This window comes from Motacilla alba, chromosome 11 (assembly GCF_015832195.1).
Source record: "Motacilla alba alba isolate MOTALB_02 chromosome 11, Motacilla_alba_V1.0_pri, whole genome shotgun sequence".
In the NCBI taxonomy this organism is placed as follows: domain Eukaryota; kingdom Metazoa; phylum Chordata; class Aves; order Passeriformes; family Motacillidae; genus Motacilla; species Motacilla alba.
The window spans coordinates 17503099-17521706 of NC_052026.1; positions in this window are offsets into that span (position 1 = coordinate 17503099).

An 18608-nucleotide genomic window follows, 5' to 3' on the forward strand; every position below is an offset into this window, starting at 1 on the left:
CTCTTGCCTCAGCCAGGCTTTGTTATTTTGCTGATTCCCCTGCTGCTGCCCTGCCTCTGCTTGCAGTTCTCTCACCTCTGACCTGGACCACCTTTCAGGTGGAGGGGATTCTCAGCTGCTGCTGCTTTCTGTCTGTGTCCTCTCTCCAACAATAAAACTAAAAGAGCAGCAGCTGAAATTATAGTCACCTTTCTCCAGATTTAATAACAGTGTGAGAAGAGTTATAAGACTTCTAAAATGTCTTTCAGAGCTGATTTCAAAAAAAATATAATAACAGTAGCAAGAGTCCAAGACCTTTGAGTGAAGTAGAGGGCAGGAATCACAAAATTATTGGAAAAAAATTTAGAATCTTGCAGGCAACAAAAAGGAGGAAAGGCAGATTATTCTAGTCCATAAATATGCCTATAATTAATCACTAATGAATAAAACTTTGTGTCCTGACAGCATGGAAACCTCCTGTGATCACTGCCTTGCCTCCTTTTCTGGATAGGCTGAATGCACCAATGAAATTCAGCTTTACACCTGAAATGCTTCCTGCCAAAACGAGCAAATACATCCCCAAAAAAAAGTTTTGATTTCAACAGTGCTGCATTTCTTCCACAGCAAAATTCCAGCAGGTTGTGCTGAATGGATATAAGGAGTAAGTTTTCTCTGAGGGTGGTGAGGCCCGGGGACAGGATGCTCAGAGAGGAGGTGGATGCCCCAGCCCTGGGAACATTCCAGGTCAGGTTGGCTCTGAGCAGCCTGATCCAGTTAAAGACTTGCAAGCAGAGTACAGGGAGCTGGGCCATTTAAAAGTCTCTTCCAGCCCAAACCACTCTATTATTCTAAAAAATATAGGTAACAACATTGTCAGAGAGCAGAAGATGGGTGAGGATGGAGGGAGTCTGGTGTACCCTGCAAATGAAGCTCTGTATCTTCCCAAGAAAGGAGTCCAAGACCTTGTTTAAAGGCTTTTGAATTCAATAAACAGAGCTCAGTGATTTAATGAACTTTGCATCACATTCATTGCTGAAGCAGGAACATTCAAACAGAAATTGTCCCTGGTAACGAGGCACAGCCTGGCACCCCAGAGCAGAGCAAAGGGCAATTTCCAGACAGAGCCATTTGGGTTCTGTGCTGGGCTGGAACAGCCCTGCCAATGGCAATAACACTTCCCATCCAGGGGACACCTGGATGCTTGGAATAGGACAGAGAACATCAGCTCGTTTCATTTTGGCTTGCAAATAGCTGCAGGTGGCAAAGCTGTTTGCTTGCTTACAGCCCAGAATGGGCTCCAAGTGCAAAGAAAAAGCCTCTGGTATCCCACAGCCCCCTCCTGCACCTTCCATATGTACTCATTTAGGATTTAGCCTGACCCAGATGTAAAATGAAATACCTTCCTCAAGGGGAGAAAAAAAAAATATATATGAAGTGACTTTACACAATTCTGTAAATATTTTGTAAATACAGAGCCCTGAATTGTGTGGCATAACTACAATTTGTCACAGCACAGTTCTCAAAGGCACTGCAGTGAATTGAACAGAGCCATCTTTACAGGCAAATGCTGCAAACACCAGATCTGAGTTCTGCTCTTTACAGACACAGGAGTTCTCCATGGTGGAAGCAAATGCTGGAAACACCAGATCCGAGCTCTCTTCAGACTCATTTGGGAGTCCACAAAGATCAGTTAAACCTATTCTGTGATGGCTGAGTTTGGGTATCAGGTTTTGTCACATTTCCTTTGAACGCAGCTCGGGTGAGGTGTGGGAGTGGGAGGGGATGGGCACAGCTGGATGCTGCTGGGAATGCTCTGGGGGTTTAAGGATGGGAGGCAGGGGATTTGCAGCACAGCCAGGAATTTGTGCTGTGGAATGGATGTGAAGAACAGATATTGAGGCCGCAGGCAAAAGGGAAAAACATTTCTGGAGCTATAGGAAACTGTGTTTCCAACTCAGAGAATGGACCAAAGCTAAGCTTGGAGGTGAGAACCCATCTACCTGGACAGAGTGGAATTCTGTTTCCCTCCATTTTAAAAAAAGGAGACAAACCACATTTAAATGCATACAAGCTTGAGAGAACAGTAATTTATGAAGCCCATCTAGATACTCAGAAGAGAAAAGTTACATCCTAGGGAGGAAGAAAAGCCACAAATGAAATGGGATGGTAGGAATAAAAAAATGACACAAAGTCCCTACACGGTTATTTCCTACGAATGCCCTCAGACAATACACAAGATGTGGTTAGTGAAAATCAAAGTTATTTTCTCAGCCCAAGCCATTTCCCTGTGCTTCATCTCCACCTACATTTTTGCAACCAGAAGCAAATCTTCCCTTTAGTTTCTGACACACAGAGCAGAACGAGATGAGCAGAATAAGGGCAATAGAAACCCACTTCTGTCAATAAGGGAAGCGACTCTGAATTGCAAGATTTCACTAGGACAGACACAGCTCTACCTGCCAGCAATTACCCAGCCCTGCCTCTGGAGCCTCAAAGGACATTTACTCCCCACTGCACCACGCAGGGGGCCTCAAATGGGAGACAAATGGATTTGGAGAGGCCCCTGCAGTGAGGGCTGGGAAAGGGACAGGAAGCAAAAAGCAGAGATGGAAAACTCAGCGAGTTCCATCACAGCTCTGGTGGGCACAGCTGGAAAGAAAGGCAAAGGGAGAGTGGCAGAGGAGAGCTCTTCCTCCTTGATTCTCCTATGCCAAGAAATAGGCTCTTCTTTGGCTCTAAAACTGCATGACTTTAAAGGCTCCTAATTTTTAAACAGAAGAAATGATTTTTCTTTCTCATTTCTGTCGCATAATGAGGCCAAATTTTTGCAGAAATTTTCTTTTCTTCAGTAGGAAAACAAATAATTTTCTATGAAAGCTGCCATGGAATACGAAAAAAAGTAATCCAAATTATTATGTCATCTTAATCAATTATATTTTTAAAATTACTTTTCTTCTGCCTTCCTTACAAAACCCAGAACTCCACCGTTTATCTTGTTATATCTAAATTAGCAGCCTCCCCAAGCAGGTGTTACACTTGGAAGACAACATGTTGCAAGCAATTAGAGAATTGTATGTAAATACACAATTTGTCTGAGGAAAAGAAAGCTCTTTGGTGTGATTAAGTATCATTTAAAAAATTTGTGCTAAAGAAAAGTAAACAACTCCCCAAGTGGGTGATGCAGGATTGGAAAATGTGGTTCCCTGGGGGACCAGCCCAAGGAGCACAGAAAGGTGTGAGAGTAATGCCTCATTTTGCAATCTTTGTTCCTGAGAGACTTTGCTTCTGGAGGAATTGATGAGTCAGAATGTGATTTCTCCTCCATCAGCAAGTCCTTAATAAAGGAATGGATTTGGGGCACAAATTTTGGGTGCTGTCCCTGGCTGGGGGTGGGAGGCATGAGCAGGCAGGGTGTGCATGAGCAAAGGGGGACAGGAGTGCTCTGAGAAAAGGCCACAGATGTGAAAACTGAGCCCATCTGGAGAAACTTTTCCAGCAGCTTTTACCTGGAGTTTTGTCATCAAACCCCCAGCAGCCCAAAGGGGAGGGGAGCCAAAACCTGGTACACAGCTGCAAAACCCCACCCATGGATTCACAGCTGGGCTTACAATCCATGGAAAACTCTGTAGGAAATCTGTGAGAAACTCCTGCACTCCACAGAACTCCCACGGGAATGCAGCTGGAATTATCTCTATTTTACTACTGGATAAACCCTGGTGAGAGACAGAAAATGAGTGAGCCTTCTCTCTGCCCAGCTTTGGGTGTCCACTGCTTTCCAGGTGAATGAAAATGCCCACCCTGATGCCTCTCTCCTCTCTCCTGTCAAATGGACATATTTTAACAGGAAGACAATGAAAAGGGAGTGATTTTTATTCCTATTTCTGCCACTAGGTATTGTAACACCACAGGCTCTGAGGAGACTTGTCACTTTAATTAGACCCTTGAGGCCCTGAGTGGCTGAAATCACTTGTCAATAATCCCACACCAATAAGTAGCAAAAGCAGAATTCTTTGTTTTCCACCCCAGTGTGTACTGGCATTGTCTATTAAGCACATTGGGGTACTTATAGAAAACTTCTTAATAGCAGAACAAAAAATTTCCACCAGGCCTGAACTTTCTCTGTCCTTCAAGTCAGAGCTCTGCAAACGCAGGAGCCACAGGAAAACCCCCAAAAGTGTGACCACAGCACGACCATTACCACAGCAGCAGAAAGCAGCTGTGCATTAAAATACTGCCCAGCACAGGAGAAAAATTCCCCAAATGAGTTCCTTTTCTTTTCAGGGGGTATGAAATAAATCACTTTTCGCTCCTGCTCACCTGTCTTAGGCACTGAGTGCCTCTCTCATAGGACAAGGAAGGGATGAAGTCCAAGGAGTGACGTTTTCCTAGAGGAAAAGCATGAGGAATCACCTTAGATACATTTAAAAGATGACATTTCAGGAGTCAGTGTTAAATGCTTGGGTTTTTTTCATACAGTCTACAAGACAGGGTTATTTTGTAGGCTGCAGCTGAAATACCTTTAGTGCCTGACCTCCCTCAGCTGAATTGAGCTGGGTCTAAACCTCTAATCTGGGGCACTTTGCAAACACACCCTGATCACAGAGGAGCAGAGATATTCCAGAGATATTCCCTGACCCTGCCACACTTCCTTCAGAAGTTAAAATTCACCCCCTGAGCATTGCTTTGGCCACCTCACAGGGAATGCTGCAGAAATTCAAGAGCACACTGACAAACCTGAGGGACATCCTCACCTCCTGCTGCCACCCTGCAGCACCTCAAGGTGGTCCCTGCACCCCAGACGGGGACACAGGGATGTCACCTCAGCTTTCCCCTGCCAGCAAACAGCCTCAGGGAGCTGGGTCAGAGCCATGGATGGCAGCAAGAGGGGGACAAGCCAGCCTAAATGGTGCCTTGGGAAGGCTGACCTAGAGCAGAGACTAGACTGAACTAAATAAAGTAGGGATTTATTAAGAGGTTTCAATAGATCCACCTTGGGCAGCACAACCCAAAATGGTCAAAAATGAGGTCTCTCCCTTGGCTCAGTTCTGCTCCATTTGCACCTTGCAGTTCATTGTCCCGTTCCAGCTTTAGCCCAGGCACTCCCACCCTGCTTGTTTTTCTCTCTGCAGCCCACGCTGTTTGTGCTCCTGGGCTGAGCTTTGGATCATTTGTCCTTGGTGCCCAGCTGGAGCAGGAATTGTTTTGTCTCCCTGCTCTGTGCAGAGCTCAGCATCCCCTGATGTGAAGCCCAGACCCACACACTAAAGCAGCACAGAATGTGAAAAATAGAAAAGCCAAAACCTGAGGCATCATAAAGAATGGCAACTCTGCACCTTGGCTGAAAAAAACCCTCTCTCTCCTTTTGGAGCCTTGATTCTGCCTTGCCTTCACTGTTGCACATGATGAATAGCATCCAGCAAATTAATATTTAAGAATTCATCACCGAGAGGTGATTACTCAGCTAGAGCAGACTCAAGTTATTGATGCTTGGCTCCCTAAGTGGGTTGGGTTTTTGTTTTTTTGTTTTTTTTTTTTTTTGAGTGCCTATAAACTAAATTAAGACATTTTAAACATTGTAGCATTACACATCATTAGTTTTCCTGATCTGCATATTTTAGCAATTGTTTATGTTGTGTAGCATGAAGAGGCATTTCTTGCGTGTCATTTCTGGGCAAAGCTGGGTAGTTTGGCTGCTCGTGTGTAATCAGAGATTTACGATCAGAATGATCAGAGAGCCTCAAAGATATCAGGGGCCAAAGTGGAGAAACAGTGTCCCACAACAACACTCAGGAATACAGAACTTTAAAGCATCAAATACAAAACTCATGAACAACTGGCACGGCACAGGAGATGTGGCCAATTTTTGGAGAACAGCACTGGAACAACGTTTGGATTTCCCTGCACGTACCAGTCTGTGTTGAACCAAAACCACACAGACACTGGTCATAGTCAGTTGAATGAGAGAATTAGGATCCTGAGGGCCTGATGTGGAGTGGTCTTGGGTTAGAGCCAGGTGGAGCTGGAATCACATTTGGCTCTGTGCCACAGGGCAAGAGGACTACACAAAAATAATTATCCCAACAATATTTTGCACTGTTAAGCAACAAAGGCATGATTTTCAGTGTGTAATGCCTATTCACTTGTAATTGATCCAAATGGGACCTCATTCTTCATGAGAAGGGCTTGGAAAAGGGCCTGACAAATTGTCAGCTTTGTGCTGTACCTACATATGTTCCACAGCATACAGGGGTATAATCTTGAATTAATGCATTTTATAACTCGAGCAAAACTCATCTGGTTCTGTGGTGTAGAACTGAATGGCTGCACTTGGCAGGCTTTTGTAAGCATTTAAGACCTCTCTTTATAGGCAAAATAACAAGACTCATCAATCCCATATTGTCCTCTTTGTAAAAAATAAAAAATGAAAAACCAAACAACAAAACAACAAAAATTCTGAACCTGGGAATACCATTTCTGAAGTGTCCTTGTGTTACACTGAAGGCTTTAATTGGCTGTGTTGAATTTTATCTGGTTAGATGTGCAGCCAATAATTCAGTAGGGCTGAATCAGCTGGTGGTGCCCACTCAGCCCTGGGCTGGATTATTCCGTGCCCTGGGATTCCACCGGGGAAGTTTCTGGTGTTATGATCAGAGGGAAAAGCAGCAATCATAATAGAAAAAATAATTTTAAAAAGACACCTCAGCATGACAGCGGTGCCCGACAGGAAAGGCAAAGCTGGGTGCATCTGTTTGGAGTTAAAGTGTTTGATTAAAGGAGGCCAAGCCAGGTCTGGAATACCACGGAGCCATCTACTGGGAAGTGCGGCTCTGTGCTCCAGCTCCTCCTGCTCTCAGCTCCCAAAATTAACCCCTCCTTCATGCCTTAAGATTTTAGCTGTTATATTTTTCAATATTTGTAATTCTTTAGTGTATAACTTGGAACTCCACACACAGTGTGAGCTGCTGCTTTCCCATTTTGGGCAGACACAACAATTCCTCTCCAGGAATCAAGGACACCTCACTGCCTCAGGCCTGAGAGATGGAAACAAAAGTGAGTTGGGGCAGCAAACTTGGGGTAAATTACTTCATTACCTGAAGCTGGAATTGGAAGATTATTCTCCAATATGCAAATGGACCAAAAAGTGTGCAAACCCCTGACCCATCGTCCATTTTTGAGTGTGTCCCCTGGGGGGCTTTGTCTGCCCTAAATGTACCTGAAGGCCCTTCATTAAATATAAATAAACTGCTTTTTATCCCCTTAATTTTGTCTGACCTCTGTTTTCAGGTAGCCCCAGAGAAAGCATCATCCTCACCTACCCATCCACCTGCCCTGGCTGTCCCTCTTGGAGCTTCAGGTGAATTCCAAAACATTCTTGGCCCTTCCCACCTTCCTATTCCAGGGAAAAGGGAGGAATCACCATGTCCCAGATGGATCTGCAGAGGAATGAGATCCTCTGAACGCCCCTGAGTTTTGTGAGCAGCGACGTATGGCCACCCTCCAGGGAGGTTTGAGGACAAGAGCTCAGATCAGGAGGAATGTGCTGTGCCTCAAGGCTGGCATTTGTTTCTGCAGGGAGCTGGAAAAGTTGATCTTGCTTTTACAATGCACTAAAAATGTCTTTTGTGATGGTTTGAGTCAACAGTGCTGGGAATCATTCCTCCTGCTTTGTTGGAAGAAATATTGGGTAATCTTAGATGCTACTGGGGTGCCAGGGGTTTTTTTCACAGAATCACTGGATTGGAAGAGACCTTCAAGATCATCGAGTCCAACCCAGCCCCAACACCTCAACTCAACCCTGGCACCCAGTGCCACATCCAGCCTTTGTTAAATGCCCCCAGGGATGGTGACTCCACCACCTCCCCAGGCAGCCATTCCAGAACTTTACCACCCTTTCTGTAAAAAAACTTTTTCCTAACATCCTACCTATATTTCCCTTGGCACAGCTTGAGGCTGTGTGCTCTGGTTCTGTCAGCTCCTGGAGAAAGAGCCTCCTTTCTGGAGCTGTGGAGAGTGATGAAGTCACCTCTGAATCTCCTTTTCTCCAGGCTAAACAACCCCAGCTTTTTATTAATTCTTCCTTTTTGCTGTTTTTTTTTTTCCCCTAATTTTCTCCTCTTTTTTTCTCTTTTCTGAAAGCTGTTTGTCTACCCAGGCAAATGCTTTGTCCACGCAGCACATGCTACTTTTTCCCTAGCGACTATTCCATTTCCTGTAGTCATTTGAAATGAAGCCTCAGCGTAAAAGAATCATCATCAGCCACCATTTTAAACATAGCCAGAGCTGCATTTGCATCTGCCTTAATCAAGCTGCTTGCTAAGTGAAACAGCCCTCCTAAAATGAAGCTGATTGCTTTTCATGTCCTGCAAAATGACTTGAGTAGACAACAGCTGAGCAAATACTCTTTAATCTGCTTTGATATTAATTTCACATCTATATTTGAGCTTACCCTTGCATTGGAGTTTCCATGCCACAGGATTTCATCCTTGGGAGAGGAGGAGTTGAAGAGTTCAAGTGGTGCCACAGGGAATCAGTGTAAACACACAATTCCCAACGGTGCAGAAGGGCTCTGTGCTCCAGAAAACTGAGGGAAAGAGCAAAACTCTCATTTAAACGTGGCCAGCTCCACACAGCTCATAAAATTTTAATTTTATTAAATATCATGTATAATTTACATATGTGTAAATAATAAATATATTAACCTTTATCTTTAGTGCTCAGTGCTATTATTTTTTAAGAGTTTTATGGAAGCCAGTGGAACAAAGACCTTCTCTGTGCTTCTCTTGCTCTTGTAGGCTGTAAGGGCAGCTGTGCCAGAATAAGGGCAAAAAACTTCAGGGTTTGGGTCAATATAAACAGAAAAAATGTGGAAGTTTCTATGGATGCAGCACAAATATTCTGCTGCTTGGACCCCACACCAACCACAGGAACTTTGAGGGAGTGCAGGAGCCAAAAGGGTGTGAACTGAGACTGAACTGAGCATCCTGCCCTCAGCTCTATTGGCAGGTAAATCAAAACAAGAAAACACACTCTACCAGTGAAAGGTTAATTAGTTTTCCCTATTTCCAAAGGTGTGGTGTCCTGCTGTCAGGTTTGGGCAGGGTTTGCCTCCAAGTGCAGCATCAGATGGGTTGAAACCAAGGACAATGAGCAGGAAACTTTAATCACAGGACAAAAAGGGATTTCTGCCCAGAGCTGGGGCTGGTGGAAGTGGGAGCTGAGCCCTCCTGGGATTTTACACAGCTGGGTAGAGCTGACTATCAAATTTAAGGAAATAACAACTATAGCTTACTTTCCTCTCCTCTACAGAAGCAAAGTCCCCCTGCCTTTTTTTTTTTGCCATCCTAAGCTTGCTCTTCCCACAGCTAACACAGAGCAAAGCTGTCAAATCAGGGGAAAATTGTTTCCACCAAATCATTTCATCTTTACAAAAAACCCATCCTTACCTTCACTTCATGGAAGGCTTTTCTTAGATCCATTAAAAAACCATTTAAAAACAGGGTTTTTATCTTTTTTTACTCGTCCCTTAAACACTGAAATCCTAATGCACTTCTAATTAACCACAGTTTGTAGGGGTTTTGTGAAGCCATTATGCTGTGCTAAGAGGACACACACTTTATCAAGGCTTGAGCACGCTCTAATTAATAGAGATCACACGCAGCCCATTAATTAACTCCAATTGGTAATCAAACCTGCCGAAATACTGCTTAACTAACCCCTGGTGGCCCCAAGGGCAATGTGTTCCCTGAGAGGTGGTCACAGTGCCCCAGGAACACCAGTGGTACCCCAGGGTAGGGTGCAGGGGGTTAATTTGACAGAAAATACAATAGCAGAGGATGTGTTTGCATGGGGATCTCTGGGCCTGGGAAAAAAAGGATAAATTAGCCTTAATGGGAAGTTAAAGATTTCCTCAACAGCAACCCCTGCCTGCTCACCTTGCTCTGACCCTGAGCTCATCTCAAGCTGTGCCAAGGGAAATATAGGGTGGATATTAAGAAAAAGTTTTGCACAGAAAGGGTGATAAATGGAATGGCCTGCCCAGGGAGGTGGTGGAGTCACCATCCCTGGGGGCATTTAACAAAGCCTGGATGTGGCACTGGGTGCCAGTTGAGGTGTTGGGGCTGGGTTGGACTCGATGGTCTTGAAGGTCTCTTCCAACCCAGTGATTCTGTGAATTTTGTGATTATTGCTCACTCCTTCCCATCCACCCACCTATCTATCATCCCTCCATCCATCCATCCATCCATCCATCCATCCATCCATCCACCCACCCATCTATCCCTCCCTCCCTCCATGCCAGCCTTGGAGCAGAGGTGAGGGCAGGGACTGTCCCACAGCCCCACAAACAGCTGGAGCTGCTGAAAGGGCAGCAGGGGAGGAGAACCCACAGGCAGAGGGCCAGGGCTGAACCATCTCTGAACAGCTGCAGTCCCAAAGCCAGGCACCACAATGCACCTCGTTATTTGTAGGAACACTGATATTTCTAGAAGTTGTGTCAGCCCACCTTTCCCAGGAGCCCATGACAGCAGAATCATCTTTGGGGATGTTTAATTCCTTCCTTTGGACTCTCTGCAGAGCCTACATTCCTAAATCAGACCAGTTTTACCTCATCCATGGGAAAATCAGGTGGTGTAAATCCCCACTTGAGAAATTAAACGTGATTTAACAGTGGGCAGCTACTAATCAAGAGTAGCTATTATCATCTTCATGGGAATCAGGAAAAGAACCATTCCATGTTCATATTTAGGTCATCAGTTTCTTTCCACGTCCCTTAGATCTTCCCTTGGCACATTGCTGGTCCACCAGTGTTATATTTGGGTGAATCATAACTTAAAAACCACTGTTCCTGTTTTCCAAGAGCTCTTACAGTCTGATGAAGGTCACAATGAAGACAGAACAAAACAAAAATAACCGAGCTAACGAAAAAATTACTTCTGAAGCACTTTCCCCTGCTCTGATTCAGTGTACTTAAATTACTAAGTAAATCAAACTCTAATAAAGCATTGTCCTCTGACATGAAATCACCATGCTATAATTCTGCTTCTAATCACTGGTGGTGCTAGGAGACAGTGAACACTGTCATTACAGGCTGTGATCTCATTCAGCCTCGTGGAATTTTTACACCAGAAGGGAAAACCACTTTAATCTATGTGACTTCCAGTTGAATCCAGGTCAAAATGCATCACTTGGTAACATCCTGAGCGTGTTTTGTGGTAGGAGCCAGGACAGGTTTTAAGAAGGATTATAAAATGAAATAATGAAAACTCTTCTATAGTCTGTGTGTGAAATTTTAGCACCTGAAGGCTGAGTGGAATTTCTGCTGGCTCCAGTTTTCTGCCACAGGTCCCATCCTGCCTTCAGTCCCTGAGTTACTGTGTTTTGGCTCAAAGTCAACACAGGGCAGTTATTTTTCCACTGACCTCCAGGGCCATAACTTCAATTGGAATGAGTCATTACAGTTAAAGCAAAATTAACTGGATCTCATCCTGCCTTGGCTTGTTAAATTAAGGAAATGTCTGCTGTGCCTCACACAAGCTGTTCCCTCACGAGGGCTTTAATCAAAGCACATCAGAACCTTCATTCCAACTGGACAATGCCATGATTGCCTTGAGTTTTCCACATCAGCAAGTTGTTCTGAAGCTTTTCAGAGGGAAGCAGTGGTGGGCTGGCCTTGAGCCACTCCCTCAATGCTCTGCCTTGGCAGAACTGGGGGAGAAAAGGAGATGGAAAAGTTCACGGGTCAGGATGAAGACAGATAAACACTTTAATAATTGAAACAAGGCAAAGTGTGCTGCTACTACTGATTAAATTGTGGTAAAAAGGAAAGAGATAAGCCTCTACAAAACCAAGTGATGCCGCATACAGTTGCCCACAAACCTCTGAGTGATGCCCAGCCTGTCCCAGAACCAGTTCCCCAGTTCCCATACTGGGCAGGATGTTCTGAGGTGTGGGATGCCCTTGGGCCCAGCTGTCCCAGAACCATTTCTCCCAGCTCCCATACTGGCAGGATGTTCTGAGGTTTGGGATGTCCTTGGGCCCAGCTGTCCCAGAGCCATTTCCCCAGTTCCCACACTGGCAGGATGTTCTGAGGTGTGGGATGTTCCAGTTTGGCCCAGCCTGTCCCAGAACCATTTCCCTAGTTCCCACACTGGCAGGATGTTCTGAGGTTTGGGATGTCCTTGGGCCCAGCTGTCCAGAACCATTTCCCCAGTTCCCACACTGGCAGGATGTTCTGAGATTTGGGATGTTCCAGTTTGGCCCAGCCTGTCCCAGAACCATTTCCCCAGTTCCCACACTGGCAGGATGTTCTGAGGTGTGGGATGCTGGGCCCAGCTGTCCCAGAGCCATTTCCCCAGTTCCCACAGTGGCAGGATGTTCTGAGGTGTGGGATGCTGGGCCCAGCTGTCCCAGCTGTGCTCCCTCGTGGTCCCTCCTGCAGCTCCTCACTGCAGAGCCACAGGAACCTTCTCGATTTAGGGCCAGCACCACTCAGCAACAACCAAACCCACCAGCGTGCTGCCCACACCACCTCACACTGAGCTCCAGACAGAGGAGAACAAGCTCCATCCCAGCCCAAACCAGCACAGCCACCAAAATTTCACCGGAGCTTCTGTGCCCAACCCATGGCAAGGCCCCAGAGGGAGCTGGAAACCTCCCCTGGGTGCTGATTCCAGGTTCAGAGCTCCCCTCTGCAAGCTGCCATGCAGCACTTGGGGAGTGTTTAGTATGTGCCATGCCGATTTTGTGCAGAGATAATTGGTTTTAATCAGAATGTTGTGCAGCTCTGAGTCAAACACATTACACAAGTCTAAATATATTGTGTCAACACGGCTCCTGTGCACGAAGCAGAGGTAGGCCCAGCTCAGGAGCTCCATGGAACACCAGCATTCTTTAGGAAGAAATGTTGGTTTAGTGGTGCCTTGTCCCAGAAGAACCATATTCCTAATAATGATTCCTGGTACGGAAATAATGGAAGGGGAGGATGTTCAGGGACTGTGGTTCCTCTGTTCCCTGTGTGACGTGGGGCTCATTCTGTCTGATCTCGTGTGGGATGGGGCAGGAGGGGGTGAATCTCAGCCCTGACCCTGCTCTCACTGCCTCTTCACTGCCGTCAGCCCAGGAGTCTGCAGGAATTAAACATCGAGGCACCTTTTCTAAATTTAGCCATGGTACTGGGCGTGAGGGAGCTGTCCAGGCATTAATTATGTACATACATTGCTTTTCAAAAAAAATAAAATTCAAAGAAACATTTCACATGGACAAAAATGAACATTTCACATAGACAATAATGGACATTTCACCTCAACAATAATGAACATTTCACCTAGACAATAATGAACATTTCACTTAGACAAAAATGAACATTTCACCTAGACAATAATGAACATTTCACATGGACAATAATGGACATTTCACATGGACAATATAGACAATTAGTAGAAGGTGCTGGGAAATGGGGGATCTCCAGAGCAGGAGAAACCCCATAATTAAAGGAAAGGGCAGCCAAGTCCCCATCACAAAACAGAGCTCGCTACTCCTGCATCCCCCAGCACTGGTATGAAATCAATTTAAATGGGTGTGAGAAGCTGTGGGTACAGTTCCGTGCAGAAAGCAGCAGGGGATGATGGAGAGGGGATCTGGCTGAGGAGCCAGGCTCCTGTCTCTGGCCATTCCCTCTCACAACCCTCCTGTGGTGTCATAGTGGGGAAAGAAAAGAAAACCCTTTGCTTCAGCTGGCAGGGGGAATCAGGAACAAATTGTCCTTAAGCACCACTCTGAGTGAATTAAAGTAACAAACTCACCTTAATGATCCCTTAGGAACAGACAGAGCCTTCCAGTATTTTACTGCTCCTTCAATTCTCCAAGGAGGAACAAGCAGCTCCTGCTTTTCCTCGGCTCCATCCTGTTCATTCTTTAGACCACAACTCTCACAATGCTTTATTTTAGCCCTCAGCTCCCATTGACACTCAGAGTCCATCACAATCTGATCATATTAAAGGCACCATTTTCATTCCTGAGTATTTTAAGAGCTCTGTAATCTTTTCCCTTTGCAAAGCCACCCTGCCCCAGCAAAATATACAGTGTATTGTTCAACAAAATAGAGCAAATACAGACATTTTCAGACCACTCCAAAGAATGGAAAAGAACAAAAGGAAAAATGAACAAACGGCAGCTTAAAGCAATTTCCAGATATTTTTTTACTCATTCATGACATAAAACTTCTCTTGGGCTGTGGAGCCTGGGCCTGACAATATGGGAAAGAAATAGATTTGTTAGGGTGGAAAATTGGGCAGCTTGGCACTAGAACAGAATGTTCACCTGTCATTATCACAGACCTACCTGAGCCAGCACCCCAAGGAGCAGGAGCTCTCCCTTTCCACAGAGGCCCTGGTGCCCAAGAAGCCAAATAACATGCAGCCAAAAACTCCATGGCATCCTGCGCATAATTCTCTTTTTCACGTGCCCATGCCCACTTCACATGGCACTGCTGGGCAGTGAAAGACAAGAGTAAAATTCAGCAAAACTTTCAGGCGCTGAGAAACTACTGGCTGCCACACAAAGAAATGATCCACCCCATTATAGAAATGATCTTCCTTTAAGCCCAAGAGAAATTCTCCTTGCAGAGCAACTTGCAACAAAACCACTCAACAACATTGTGGTTACGGTACATTTTCATTGACATATTTTTTTAATTCAGAAAAAACCCACATTTTTCTCTGAGCTGGGCCTTCTAGATCAGTGAGTAAAAGAGGAGAACGGGGTTTTCCTGTTTTCCTTTTTCCTCACACCAAGTGATGCTTCAGCTGGAACAATTAAAGGAGCTCACCATCACATCCCCCACACCCTCCGTCACCTTTTACAGCCTTCTTCTTTCCCAGCCTCCTGGTTTTGGACACAACCCAAGGTGCACCATGTGTGTAGCACCAGCTCATGCTATTTTAAACAGTGAAGAAGAACCACCCACCACCCTGGCTAAAATTCAGATTAATTAGGACCCCTCCAGTCTCTGCTTTCTGATGATTAAAGGCTTGCAGGAGCCTGCAGAGATGACACCTGTCAGCATGAGTTATCAAAAGACATTAAGCACATATTTAGTGGAGGTTGGCATGGTTTTTAACTAAAGGAAGCTTTCTGTTTAATTCAAGCAGTGCTCAGTACCACCAGCATAGTCCTTCAGCATAAGAAGTTATTACAAAGCCACAACCCATTTTGAAAAGGGAAGAGAGCAAAGCCAAATTAAACTGGCAGAGCTGGAAATTTAAACTCTGTGGCAGTTCAAGTTATAGACTACATTTAGCTAAAAAATAAAAAAAGCCCAAACCAAAACCCCCTAATTCTATTTTAAGGGCTCATTTTCCACAAATGGCTGAGCTGTTTAAGTTAAAGTGAATAAATACCTAATGAGCCATTAAAGTCTATAAGGTTCTATGGCCTCCAGGCACTGGTACCTGGATTCAGCCAATTATAGTTCCATAAGATAAGATGAAGACATCAGGTTGTTATTGGAATATATAAAGGTTGAAGGCACTGTTAATAAGTCACTACAGGATGTGATAAAATTGTTTAAACTGGTTAAAAACTCTCAATGTGCTCTGCCAGACACATTTTTGCTGCCCCTTTGCTCCCCCCGAAAAGTCTCATCCCTCCTTTGTACAATATTGCATTAACACCAAAAGGTGATTTGTTTCTACATTTCCACGTTTTTAGCACATGCTCTGGAGGTTATGAAATATTAATGGTGGCAATTCCTCAACCATGGCATAGAGAGAATAGGAAGGAAAGGAAAGAAATTAGGAAATACTGTTAAAAAAAAACAACAAAAAAAAGCAAAAAAAAAAAAAAATCCCTGAAGCAACTATGTGAGAGAAGAGCCATAAATAGTGAAAGCTATTTTTGCCTTTAAGCAATACCAATGCTATGGAAATTATTCTACATTGTCCTATATATGTGTCCTTAACATTTTTCTAAGCTGAAGAACTCAGCCTATTCATAATTAGAATTTTCTTGTGCTGAACATATCCATTAATCTTAAATTATTTTCCCACATGCAAGCACATGGGATTTGACTGTACAATCCAAGCACATAAGGAGAAACGTATGAAAAATCACCCTAAACACACGGGCACCAGCCTTGCAAAGATTTGTGGATGTGCATAATTTTCATCCCCCTGGTTTAGGTTTTCCAGGGGCAGCCTGTGTTTGTCCTCTCACTGCTTCACCCTTAATGCACCCCTCTTATTCCACTTCTTCTGAACCCTTCTGTAAGCTCAGCCTTGCCAAAAGCTAGGCCTGGGTAGACTTTTGACTTTCAGACTGCTCGTAACATTTTGGCACTTCCTCTGAGCCTGCCTCCTGTACCCATCTGTTTTCTCTTGGCTCTACCTGGGAGATTGTGGGGCAGAGTCTGTCTTTTTTATTGTGTGTCTGTGCAGCATTTTGTGCAGCAGCATCCTGATCTCTCTCCAGGGTTTCTTGCTGTTACTCAGCTTAACTCACTGATATTAAAGCAGGGCACCGGGGGGCTCTCAGTGGGACAATTCAGAGCCTGAGGGTAAGCAGATGAATAAATAGGTGCAGAATCAGAGGCTGCCTGATGGAGGCTGAAACATTTCATTTGTTGAAGTCCTTTTAGCAGGAGAAAATTATCTCCATGCAATTTTCTTTATGACTTAAGGATCAGTTATTTTAAAAACTGTGGCTCTGTCCTAAGAGCTGCCACATAAACCCATGGCCCACAGTATATTTTTACAAGCACGTTTTATAAACCTCACAGGCTGACCAACATTTCTGACAGGCACACTTCCATATTTCCCTTCCCCCTGCTTTCTCACATCAATGTGCTGAGGGCTACAAGCACACAGCACCCGCAGCACAGCTTTTATTTCCAGCAGCACAACTTGCAGAAAGGTTTGTGTGGTGCCCTGGAGCAGGGAGCCTCTTCCCTAATCCCCCAGCAGAGCTTCAGGCCAGTGCCCCTGAATTATCACCTGTTATTGTTACATTTTCTGAAACTTTTTTTGCTAGGATTTTTTCTCCTGGGAAGCTTCAGAGAAAAATGAAAACAATAATCATCTCATTTGCTTCTCCTGTGTTTTGCTGCTTGGAATGTGGTTTGGACATTGTTTATCCAACAGGTGCTTGTTTGATTGGTTTCATGCGACTTGTTTTGAATTAATGACCAATCGCTGTCCAGCTGTGTGGGACTCTGAAAAAAGAGCTACAAGTTTTTCATTATCATTCTTTGTAACCTTCTGTCTGTATCCTTTCTCTATTCTTTAGTATGGTTTAGTATAGCAGTCTTCATTATATTATAATATCACAAAATGATAAATTAGCCTTCTAAAAAAGTTAAATTCATCATTCCTCACCTCATCTGGGGACCCCAAAAATACCACAATCACCTCTGGCTGATTCACCTTCTCACTGCCACAGCTGTGCTCTTGTTTGGCCCTAAGTCACCAAGGGGAATAATCTTCCCTCCAAGTCCTGGGATCAGATCCCCAGCTTGAGTAATCCATGAAATTCAGGTGACATGGGCAGCAGTGAGGCACGTTCTGTCAGCTCAGGGCCAGCCTGGAACACCTTCCAGTGTTCATTTTTCAATGTTCTCACCTCCACCTGGCTCAGTCATTGCACCAGATCACAGAACCTGCCTGTGCTGCAGCAGGAAATGCTTTATTTCCCATGCCCACATTCCTGCTCGCTCCTGCAAAGGGTGCCCTGCTCCACATGTTCTCAAGCTTGTAAAATCTGGAATATTGTAGCCCAACAGGAATTCTGTGAGACCATTTTACTGTCCTGATCTGCACTAGGTGTCCATTGATGCCACAGGTGGATGTACTGGTTTGTTAATTTGAGATTTTGCTAATTTTGAGATTTTTTTGATAATTGTGGTAATGAGTGTGGTGGGTGTTAGTGTTGGTTAATTATTAATGTATTTTTTGTTGTTGTTGTTGTGAGGAAGGATTAGGAGAAAGGTAAAGTAGGTTTAAAACTTGAAAAGGGTAAAAAGAAAAAATTATTAACAGTAATAAAAGAAAGAGTAATAAGAATGAAAAGTTTACTGAAGCACTCCAGCCTGCGTCAGCTCTTCATGGCTGTGCTCATGAAAGGCTGGGTGGAAAATCCTGTCCCCCATCCATCTGGTAAGATGAGTTCATTGATCTGGACCCCCTGATTTCATACCCAACCCTCTCATTAATGCCCTGGGACAGCCCCTGCCTTCACAGGGGGTCTGGCACTGCACTCTTCCCCTTCATGGCAACTCACCAGCCCTGCATTGTTACAGACCTAAAAACTAAAAAAAAAAAAAAGGAGGAGGAAAGAGGACAAAGCTACACAGCAAAGTATATAAGGAACGTGACAGTGTGAAAAATATATTCTGAAGTACAGCAGTCCTATCTCAGGCAATAAAGAGACACTGAAAGTTGGAGCATTTAGCTACTTTCAAATTGCTTTTGCATGAGCCCTGCCTCCTTGTGTGTTAAAGATTGCTCATAGCTGCAAATTAAATATTTTGGGAATTACAGATAGTGGAGACCCAGCGTGCTAATGGCACTTGGAGGCATGGCTGTGTAATGCAATCTCCTTTTTATTAAGGGAGGTTTTTTTCTGCTCTCCTGATTGTATTC